General features: G+C 37.6%; 1 pseudogene; it reads left to right on the forward strand.

The window, feature by feature from the left end:
- The first annotated feature begins 2405 nt into the window (after positions 1–2405).
- On the forward strand, positions 2406–7811 carry LOC112611715 (annotated as a pseudogene).
- Positions 7812–12254: the final 4443 nt, after the last annotated feature.

Here is a 12254-nt window from a genome sequence, read left to right on the forward strand (position 1 = left end):
TTCAAGCAATTCTCCTGCCTTGGCCTCCTGAGTAGCTGGGATTACAGGCGCCAACCACCAAGCCCAGCTAATTTTTGTATTTTCAGTGGAGACAGGGTTTTGTCATATTGGCCAAGCTGGTCTCAAACTCCTGATTTCAGGTGATCCACCCACCTTGGCCTCCCAAAGTGCTGGCATTACAGGCATGAGCTGCCACCCCTGGCCTGAGAATACCTCTCTTTAACTGGAGCTCAGGTGAAGCCTTCAGAGCTCTGATTACTCAGCTCTGTTTTTTACTTCACCATTTCTATCTCAAAGACAACTTTCTGGGATGTTAGTGCCTCTTGGAACAGTATTATCCTTAACTCCTTTCACTATTTTACAGAAGTAGAAATGGAAAACCAAAGGTTTTTTTCTTGTTAAATGTTAATGACTACAAGCTGTTCTTAATCTGATTTTGGCTTTCCCTATTCTGTACTTCCAGTGTGGCTTCTTTTATATCAAAATGTTTGAGGAGGCTGGACGCAGTGGCTCACGCCTGTAATCCCAGCACTTAGGCAGGCCAAGGTGGTGGATCTCGAGGTCAGGAGATGGAGACCATCCTGGCTAACACGGTGAAACCCCGTCTACTAAAAATACAAAAAGTTAGCTGGGTGTGGTGGTGGGCGCCTGCAGTCCCAGCTACTCAGGAGGCTGAGGCAGGAGAATGGAATGAACCCGGGAGGTGGAGCTTGCAGTGAGCCGAGATCGTGCCACTGCACTCCAGCCTGGGTGACGCAGCAAGACTCTGTCTCCAAAAAAAAAAAAAAAAAAAGGGAAAAAAAAGTTTGAGGAATTTCTGACTGACTTTTGTTGTCCAGTTTGGGGACTTTAGAGAAGCTATTGTGTCAAATATTGCTTAAATTTACAAACTTTACAATTTTGCTTATAATTCCTCAAGGAGATAGTATCAATTTGCCATTTAGAAGGCAGAATTTTTTTTAATGCTATCTCCTTTGCGTATACTTTGACCAAAACCAAAACCAGTATCCTGTTTCGATGGAAAATTAGTAATAATGGCTCCCCCACACCCTTGTGTACAGGAAGATCATGCATAATCATCATCATCATCGTTACCATCATCATTGTTGTCACTGTGGTGGTAATTTAAGCTGAAGTCCCATGTGACTCAGAATCTGTACAGAGTCACAGTCAAAGAAGCACTGTCCATCAAGCGAAAGTGATTAAAAGGAAATGCCAATATTTATTTGCATTTCTTAAAGATCATTAAACGGTTTTCAATCGTGAACCCACAGCAACATAGATCTCAACACATCTCAAAAGTCTTTTCTTCTCCTAAAATATGCAATACGTCATTGCTCTGATGTCTCTCAGACAACTGCTTCTCACTCTCCCTGAGGTTTTTGCAGGGTTTGTCTATTTCTTTTTTATTTCTCTCTGGCATTGTTACTCTCCACCCAATGGCCCCCACCACTATTCTGAATCTATATCACAAAAGCCTGAGAATGGAGTAAGCAATGCTAGAATTCTTTAAAGGGTAAGTTAAAGAAATGCAATGAACAGAAAGGAAAGTGAAAGAAAGAAAAGAAAAAAGAAAAATCCCTTTTCCTTTAAAGGATTGGGAAGGAGAGAAACATGGGAAAACTCATTCAAGAATGCATTTGCCCTTGTCGTTTAAGTAGTTCAACCCACATTAGTTCATTCAATCTTCATGGCAACTTTATGAAGCAAATAATGTCATAATTTCTCTTTTGTTGTCAGGGTAACTAGGACTTGCAGAGATAAAACAATGTACTCAGGCCAACTAGCTGGTTAGTGAAAAAAAAAGAAGCTCTGTTTTTGGGCACCTTGCTATGCAATTGTCTGAAGTTTCCAGGTTTCATAAAATTTGATGTTATTTTCCAGTTAATATTTTTTCTTATGATTAATTTTCCCTCTCCAAATCCAAGTCCTTAGAAGCAGACCTCTGTTTAAAATGAATTTTTATCAGATTACTGATATTTATACATTAACCATTCCAATGAGTCCTTAATTTTGGAACCTGGCTTCTATAAAAAAAATTGCTTTAGCTATTCTAAAAATTTTAAATACATTTTTACAGATTGGTACAACTGATTCTTCGTGCAGCCATTAGAATATTTAAACCGATTCTGGTAAATTAAGTGGTGTGGGTTTCTTTTAGCATATAAGATGAATATGGAGAGATTCTAAAGGGTCTGCACACCAGCATGAGGGTATGTGCACGTGCCTCGGTCATTCTCATGTTAATATTGGAGTGCTGAGAAATAAAGGCAAGGCTTGGGGAGGACACAAAAAGATACTATCTTGCCATAGTATGAGATAAGAAAATTTATAATTTTCTAAAAGCAGGAAATTACAGCCATAACCTCTGACATGGAGGAGAAAGAAATGTAATCATTGTGGACATGTCAGCAACATCAAAAGGTTCTTGGGGTAGGCACTACTATATTAATTGTGTAAAACGCATAATGCATTGCTGTAGTTCAACATGTGGTCTATTCCTTGGCTTGTGAATTAGAGAAATTCTGTGCAGGTATGAATGAAAGTATACAGGGTATGACAAGAAATTGATGTTTGCTTCTATCTGTGTCTCTCAGGACCCTGGTATGCATCATGAAATCTGCTTTGAGGAATGTAAGCATAGCAAACACTCACTATCATAATCAATTATTTATCCAAGTTCATAAGGAAAGTGAGATTAAACACTTCCATGAATGTGGGCAGACAAACTGGAAAATAATATTTGAAAGGGGAAGTTCTATGATATCTTTACCTCTAGGAAAGCACAGTGTCTTCAGCAGAGCTTTTGCTAGTTGCTGTTTCTGCAATCAGAGTCTCTGTGTTCTGAGTGCAATGAGGATGCTCTGTGCTCTGCACAATCACTACTGGGTGATCAGTACCTTTCTATGTTTACAGGTCAGAAGGATAAAGACCATGTGTACTTCTGAAGCTTGGTGCATGGTATTCTCGGCAACCCCTTACCTAATTCTTTACAGCTGACGTTTTAATCTGTGAAGGAAATTGGAAAAGCAGTTAATATCTAGCTGCTAGTATGTCTGGATACTGTGTGGTGCTTTATGTGCACAATCTCATTTATTTCCCTAAGGACATGTGAAGTAGGTGTTACTATACTCACTTCCCAGATGAGGAAACAAAGGAGACACCATATCTCCTCCAGCCTCATACAGATAGTTAAAAGGCAGATAGGGAATTTGAATTCAGATTTACCTGATTTCTCAGCTTCTGTTAAACTAAACTGTGAAATTCCAAAGATCAGTTCTTCATATACATCCTAGGATGCCTTTCATCTGTTAAGTATCAAATATTTCTTAAGCATGTGTGGCATATCTGTAGGGGAAATGATTGAGTTTGTCAAATATTAAAATGTGTTAATGTAATCAAACTTCATTTCTATTTACACAGTGTCTTAATTTGATCAGTTAGTTTTAAGTAAGAGAAGAACAAAATCTAATTGTTTTTCTCCTTTTCTTTTCAACCCTCACAAAATAACAGAGTAAGCATACAATAAAAAGTAATTGGAGAAAATGAACAGAAGAAGCTAATATCAGCTGCAGTTTTCATTGTGGGGATGGGGAGTGTCTACAAAATATATATTTATTTATTCATTATTATAGGTTCAGGGGGTACATGTACAGATTTGTTATCTGAGTATATTGTATAATGCTGGGTTTGGGCTTCTAGTGAGCCCATCACTCAAGAAGTGAACATAGTACCCAATAGAGAGTTCTTCAACCCTTGCCTCCATTACTCTCTCCCTGCTTTTGATGTCCCCAGCTTCTATTATTTCCACTTTTATGTGCTTGTGTACCATTGTTTACCTTCCACTTATAAATGAGAACATGTGGTATTTGAATTGCAGTTTCTGTGCTATTTAATGTAGGATAATGTCCTCTAACTATGTTGCTGCAGAGGAAATGACTCATTCTTTTTTATGGCTGCATAATATTCCATAGTATTCCATTATATATATATATATATATATATATATATATAGACACTACATTTTCTTTACCCTGTTTACCATGGCACCTATGTTGATTCCATGACTTGGAGCATGTGTCTTTCTGTTTAAGTTGTTTACTTATAATTTTTGTGGTACCTAGCAGGTATATACATTTATGGGGTACATGAGATATTTTGGTGCAGGCGTTAAATGTGTAATAGTCACATCATGGAAAATTGGGTATCCATCCTCCCAAGCATTTAGTCTTTGTGTGACAAACAATCCAATTATACTCCTTTAGTTATTTTGAAATGTAAAATTAAAGTATTATTGACTATAGTTATCTTGTTTTGCTATCAAATACTAGGTCTTAGTCATTGTTTCTAACTACTTTTTTTTGGTATCCATTAACCATGCTCAACTATCCCACCACCACCCCCAACTACCCTTCCTTGCCTCTGGTAACCCCATCCTTTTATTCTCTATCTCTATAAGTTCAATTGTTTTGAATTTTAAATCCCACAAATCAGTGAGAACATGTGATGTTCACTTTCTCTGCTTGGCTTATTTCACTTAACAAAATGATCTTCAGTTCCATCCATGTTGCTGCAAATGACGGGATCTAATTCTTTTTTATTGCTGACTAGTACTCCACTGTGTATATGTACAAAAAGATATTTTATTCATTCATTCATCTGTTGCTGGGTACTTAGATTGCTTCAAAATCTTGGCTATTGTGAACAGTGTAGAAACAAAGATGGAAATACAGGTATCTCTTCAATATATTGATTCCCTTTCTTTTGGGAAGCGGTGGGATAGCTGCATTCTTTGGTAGCTCGGGCTTTAGATTTTGAGGAACTTCCAAACTGTCCTCCATAGTGGCTGTACTAATTTACATTCTCATCAACATTGTACAAGGGTTCACTTTTCTCCACATCCTTGCCCCCATTCGTCTTTTGGATATAAGTTACTTTAACTGGGGTAAGCTGATATCTCCTTGTAGTTTTGATTTGCATTTCTCTCATGATCAGTGATGGTAAGCACCTTTCCATATGCCTGTTTGTCATTTGTATGTCTTCTTTTGAGAAATGTCTATTCAAATCTTTTGTCCATTTTTCAATTGGATTATTAGTTTCTTTTTTCCTATAGAGTTGGTGGAGCTCCTTATATATTCTGGTTATTAATCCCTTGTCAGATGGGTAGTTTGCAAATAATTTCTCCCATTCTGTGGGTTGTCTCTTCACTTTGTCTATGTGTCTGTGTTTATGTCAGTACAACGCTGTTTTGATTACTACAGTTCTGTAGTAAAATTTGAAGTCAGGTAATATGATTCCTCCAATTTTGTTCTTTTTTCTTGAGATGGGGTTTGGCTATTCTGGGTCTTTTGTGATTCCATGTAAATTTCAGGATTGTTTTTCTGTTTCTGTGAAGAATGTCTTTTGTATTTTGGTATGAATTGCATTGAATCTGCAGACTGTTTTGAATAGTGTGAGCATTTTAACAGTATTGATTCTTCCAACCCATGAACATGAAATATCTTTCCAGTTTTGTGTCGTGTTCAATTGCTTTCATCAGTGATTTATTGCTTTCATTGTAGAGATCTTTCACTTCTTTGGTTAATTCCCAGGTACTTAATTTTATGTGTGCTGTTTTAATTGGGATCACTTTTTAATTTCTTTTTTTTAGATTGTTCACTGTTGGCATACAGAAATGCTACTCAATTTTGTATGTTGAATTTGTACCCTACAACTTTACTGAATTTGTTCATTTATTCTAGTAGATTTTTGATGGAGTCTTTAGATTTTTCTAAATATCTGATCACATCACCTGCAAACAATAATAATTTGACCTTTTCCTTTCCAATTTGAATGCACTTTATTTCCTTCTCTTGTCTGATTACTCTAAGTAGGACTTCCATTACTATGTTATATAACAGTGGTGAAAGTGGCTATCTTTGTCATGTTTCAGATCTTAGAGGAAAGACTTTCAGTTATTCCCCATTCTGTATGATTCTAGCCGTGGGTCTGTAGAATAAAAGCTATATAGCTTTTATTATGTTGAGGTATGTTCTTTCTATCCCCAGTTTTTTTTAGGGTTTTTATTATGAAGGAATGTTGAACTTCATCAAATGCCTTTTGCATCAATTGAAATGATCATGGGGTTTTGATTCTTCATTCTTTTGATATGATGTATTATATTGTTTGGTTTGCATATGTTGAACCATCCTTGCATTCCAGGGATAAATCTCACTTGTCCTGATGAATGATCTTTTTAAAAAAGTCTTTTTAATATGTCGTTGAATTTAGTTAGCTAGTATTTTGTGAGGACTTTTGCATCAATGTTCATTAGAGATGTTGGCCCATATTTTTCTTTTCTTAATATGTCTTTGGTTTCGTTATCAAGGTCATAGTGGCATTGTATAATGAGTTTGGAAGTATTGGAAGTAGTCCCTCCTCCTCTATGTTTTTGGAGCAATTTGAGTGGGATTGGTATTAGTTCTTTAAACTTTTAGTAGAATTCAGCAGTGAAGACATTGGGGTTTGGGGCTTTTTTTTTTTTTTTTTAAACTGGGAGACTTTTTGTTAAGGCTTTGATCTCATTACTTGTCTTTGGTCTGTTCAGGTTTTGGATTTCTTCATGGTTCAATCTAGGTAAGTTGCATGTGTCTAGGGATTTACTCATTTTTTTCTAGATTTTCTAATTTATTGACATATAATTGTTCATAGTAGCCACAAACGATCCTTTGAATTTCTGTTATCAGTTGTAATGTCTCTATTTTTATCTTTGATTTTATTTATTTGCGTCTTCTCTCTTTTTTTTCTTAGTCTGGCTAAAGATTTGTCAATTTTGTTTATCTTTTCAAAAATTCCCCTTTTTATTTCATTGATATTTTGTCTTGTTTTCTTCATTTCAAAGTCATATATTTCTGTTTTGATCATTATTATTTCTTTTCTTCTCCTAGTTTTAAGTTTGATTTGTTCTTGCTTTTCCAGTTCTTTAAGATGCATCCTTAGGTTATTTATTTGATGTTTTAATTTTTTTTGATGTGGGCACATCCAGCTGTAAATTTCCCTCTTAGTACTGTTTTTGCTATAATTCATAGGTTTTGATATGTTGTGTTTCCATTATTATTTGTTTCAAAAAAATGTTCTATTTCCTTCTTGATTTCTTCATTGACCCACTGATCAATTTAGGAGCATAGATTTTAATTTTCATGTGTTTATATAGTTTCCAAAATTCTTGATTGATTTTTAGTTTTATTCCATTGTGATCAGGGAAATGGTTGATATTTCAATTTTTGGAACGTTTTAAGACTTTTTGTTTTACTTTGCAGATGTTGCTGCTGCTGAGAGCCCTGTACCTCAGCCCTGGTCAACCCCACCATGTTCTTTGACATTGCCATCAACGGTAAGCCCTTGGGCTATATCTCCTTTGAGCTGTTTGCAGACAAGTTTCCAAAGACAGCAGAAAGCTTTCATGCTCTCCGCACTGGAGAGGAAGGATTTGGTTATAAGGGTTCTTGCTTTCACAGAATTATTCCAGGGTTTATGTGTCAAGATGGTGACTTCACCCACCATAATGGCACTGGTGGCAAGTCCATCTATGGAGAGAAATTTGGTGATGAAAACTTCATCCTAAAGCATACAGGTCCTGGCATCTTGTCCATGGCAAATGCTGAACCCAACACAAATGGTTCCTAGTATTTCATCTGCCCTGCCAAGACTGAGTGGTTGGGTGGCAAGCATGTGGTCTTTGGCAAGGTGAAAGAAGGCATGGATATTGTAGAGGCCATGGAGCACTTTGGGTCCAGGAATGGCTAGACCAGCAAGAAGATTACCATTGCTGACTGTGGATAATTCTAATAAGTTTGATTTGTGTTTTATCTTAACCATCAAACTATTCCTTCTGTAACTCAGGAGAGTACTCCTCTACCCCATTTGCTTACAGTATGCTATAATCTTTGTGCTCTCACTGCAGTTCCCTTTGGGGTTCGTGTTCCCTTCCATGCCTAGCTGGATTGCAGAGTTAAGTTTATGATTATGAAGTAAAAACTAAATAACAAAAAAAGACTTTTTTTACCTAACATACAATCTATCCTTAAAAATGATCCATGTGCTGAAGAATGATCTGTGTGCTGAGGAAAAGAATGTATATTTTGTAGCCACTGGATAAAATGTTCTGAAAATATCTGTTAGATAAATTTGGTCTATAGTATAGAATACGTCTGATGTTTCTTTGTTGATTTGCTGTCTGGGAGATCTGTCCCAAGTTGGAAGTGGGGTGTTGAAGTCTCCAGCCATTATTGTATTGGGGTTTATCTCTCTCTTTAGCTCTAATAATATTTGCTTTATACATCATGTGCTTTAGTATTTGGTGCATATATATTTACAATCATTATGTCTGCTTGCTAAATTGACTCCTTTATTATTATAAAGTGACCTCCTTGTCGCTTACAGTTTTTGTCTCGAAATCTATTTTGTCTGAAATAAGGATAGCTACTCCTGCTCTTTTTTGGTTTCCATTGGCATAGAATATCTGTTTTTATTTCTTTTATCAGTCTATGTGTGTCTTTATAAGTGAACTATATTTCTTATTGGCAACAGATCATTGAATCTTATTTTTTTAAATCCATTCAGTCACTCTATGTCTTTTGATTGGAGAGTTTAATGCATTTACAGTCAATATTATTGACTACTAGGGACTTATTTCTACTGGTTTAAAATTTGTTTTCTGGTTCTCTTGTGGTCTTATCTTCTTTCTTTCCTTCCTTCTTGTCTTTTTTAGTGAAGATGATTTTCTCTGGTAGTATGCTTTAATTTCTTGCTTTTTATTTTTTGCATATCCATTGTATGTTTTTAGATTTGAGGTTATGATGAGCCTTGCAAATACTATCTTATAACTTATTATTTTAAAGTGATGACAACACAGATTGCATATACAAACAAATATGCAGAAAGAAAACTAGAAAAACTGTACACTTTAATTTGATCCCCCACTTTTTAACTTTTTGTTGTTTCTCTTTATGTCTGATTGTACTGTCTACATCTTGAAAAGTCGTTGTAGTCATTGTTTTTGATTGGTTTATCATTTAGTCTTTCTAGTTAACAACGGTAATTAACACTACCAATGGTAATGGTGGTTGTTACTTTTACTTCATTCTTTTTAATGATTTTAATCTCTTTGTTAAATGTATCTGATAGAATTAATGTAATCACTAATTCTATCATTAATTAATCATTAATAAATCATTTATTAATAAATCTAATCATTAATTCTATGAATTGTGAATTTCTTCTCTGTGTTATCTTGAATTTTCTTGAGTTCCCTCAAAATAGCTATTTATTCAGTTTTCTCAAAATAGCTATTTTCAATTATCTGTCTGAAAGGTCATATATCTCTGATCCTCTGGGATTGGTCCCTGGTGCCTTATTTAGTTCATTTGGTGAGATGTTTTCCTGAATAGTGTTAATGCTTATAGATGTTCATCAGTGTCTGGACATTAAAGAGTTAGGTATTTACTATAGTTTTCACAGTCTGTGCTTGTTTGTACCTGTCCTTGGAAAGACTTTCCAGGTACTGAAAAGAACCTAGGCCCCAAGCCGAATACTGCTGTAGTTCTTTTAGACTCATGGAAGCAACACCTGGGTGGTTTTGAATAAGATCTGGAAGAATTATCTTGATTACCATGCAGACTCTTGCTCTTTTCCCTTGGTTTCTCCCAAAGAAATGGAGGCGCTGTGTGTGTGTGTGTGTGTGTGTGTGTGCTGAGACACCTGGAGCTCAGGATGTGGTGATGCAAGCACCCCTGTGGCCTACACCATGGGGACTGTGCAGGGTGAGACCTAAAGTCAGCACAGCACTGAGTCTTGCCTAAGGCCCTTCCCTTCAGAATGGCAAGTTCCTCCAGCCACCAAACATGTCCAGAGATGCTGTCTGGGAGCCAGGAATTGAAGTCAAACACCTTACCAGTTTACTTAATGTTATATTCTGCTGCAACTAAGCTGACACTCACACCACAATACAAAGTCCTTCCCATTCTTCTCTCCACTTTACTCGGGCAGAGGAGCCTCTCCCTATGGTCACCACCACAATCAGTCCATGGGGCTTCTCCAGGTCACTATTGATGTTCACTTAAATCCCAAGAGCACTTTTATAAGCTTGTGGTGAATGCCGGTAGGCTGGAACTTACCCTTCAGGATAGTGGACTCTGTTCTGGCCAAAGGTAGGTTCAGAAATTCTGTCCAGGAACTTAGGCCTGGACTTAGGGACTCTGAGAGGCTTCTTGTTGCTTTGCCCTACCGTGGCCAAGCTGGTGTTAAAAATGTAAGACAATGTTCCCTTTATTTTTACCTCTGCTTTTCTCAAACAGGAGTCTTTCGTCATAGCCACAACAGCTGGAAATGTGCTGGGTAAACCCTGAAGCCAGCATGTCTCAGAGCCCAAGGTTCATGATGTACTTTCTGGGTATTTCTGCTGGCTGGCTATTCAGCGCCCAAGGGTTCTTGAGTCAGCAGGTGCATTAGTCCATTCTCACACCATTATAGAGAACTACCTGAAGCTAGGTAATTTATGAAGAAAAGATGTTTAATTGACTCACAGTTCCACAGGCTGAACAAGAAGTATGGCTGGGACGCCTCAGGAAACTTACAATCATGGCAGAAGGCTTAGGGAAAGCAAGTATGTCTTACCATGGCAGAGTAGGAGACAGAAAGTGAAGGAAAAGTGCCACATACTTTTAAACAACCAGATCTCACGAGAACTCACTACCACAAGAATAGCAAGGAAGAAATATGCTCCCATGATCCAATCACCTCCCACTAGGTCCCTCCCCCAACACTGGGAATTACAATTCGGCATGTGATTTGGGTGGGACACAGAGCCATACCATTCATCACAGGTAATGAATTCTGCCAGGAATCGTCCTTTCCTTCAAGGAAGCAGTTCCCTTTTAGCCCAAGGTGTGTCTGGGAATGTTGTTCAAGACCTAGGGCCTCACGATAAGGCAGCCTTTGTTTGCTGCCATATCCTACCATGTCTGAGCCGGTTCCTAAGATGCAAGACTTTGTTACTTTTCACTCTCCTCTCCTTAAGTAGAAGGAAGGTGTCACATTTGTTGCTGCAAGCTGCATTGATTGGGGTTGAGGGAGAGATTGGGCAAAGACTGCCTTCGTCACACCAGCTGGTGTCTCCCTAGGTCACATGCTAGTCCACTGGTTCTAAGCACAGCCTATTACTAGAAGTTGCCTAGAAATTGCAGTCCTTGTATCCTAGACTGCCCTTCAAGTTTACCTAGGACCCCAGAGCACTTCAGACTACGGTGGCGAGGCTTGCTGACTCAAGTTCTAGCTGCTGGGATGCGCAATTTCCCTCTTGCTAGGGCTGGTCTAAATGCTCCCTCCATGTGAAGGTGCTGGCTGAGTCCAGCACAGCTTTATTCTCTACTGTGACAGGGCACCACTGAGTTCAATGTAAAGTTCCTCAGTCACTGCACTCTCCCCCAAATTGCAAAGTTCCTCTCTCTTTGCTACATAACTGCTGCTGGGGATGAAGGAGGGGTGGTATCAGTGATTCAAGACTCTCCTGCCCTCTTCAAGGCCTCTTTCTGTGATATGAAATTAAAACCAGATACTATGATTGCTCACCTGATTTTTGGTTCTTGTGAGGGCAATATTCTGTGTGCAGATAATTGTTAAACTTTGGTGTTCCAGCAGAGAACTAACTATGTAGGCAGTTTGCTCTGCCCCATTATAGTTGTCTTTTTGATAAAATGATTTATTTTCCTTTGGACAGATACCCAGTAATGAGACTGCTAGTTTGAACGGTAGTGTCATTTTTAGTTCAGAAATGTATTTTTTAAAAGTCACAGATAGATTCAACAAAACTGATGACTAGATTTTAAGGAAAAGCATCTGTAGTACCTTGAATTCTGACCCTGCTCCAACAGTGCTGGGGAGTCCACCTTCTCCAACATGGGGGGCTCCCATCATCTCCCACCCAGTATTAGCGTAAGTAGCTCTGTAGTGAGAAGGGAGACTACATCTCTTAATCAAAATCAGAGTACTTTCTCTGTGGATTAAACTAATCAAAAGTCTACACTATTTATTCTCAAGAAAGTAGAACTTAATTGATTTGTGTTAAAGTGTTGAAAAACTTTTCACATGTTGGCCATTTATTTCCTTTGTGTATGTATGTGTAGGCCATTTGTATATCTTCTCTAGTAAAGTGTCTAGTTAAGTCTGTACCCATTTTATTAAAGGGTAGTTCACATTTTAAAACTGATTTATAGGAG

The sequence above is a fragment of the Theropithecus gelada genome, chromosome 18 (genome assembly GCF_003255815.1).
Source record: "Theropithecus gelada isolate Dixy chromosome 18, Tgel_1.0, whole genome shotgun sequence".
In the NCBI taxonomy this organism is placed as follows: Eukaryota; Metazoa; Chordata; class Mammalia; order Primates; family Cercopithecidae; genus Theropithecus; species Theropithecus gelada.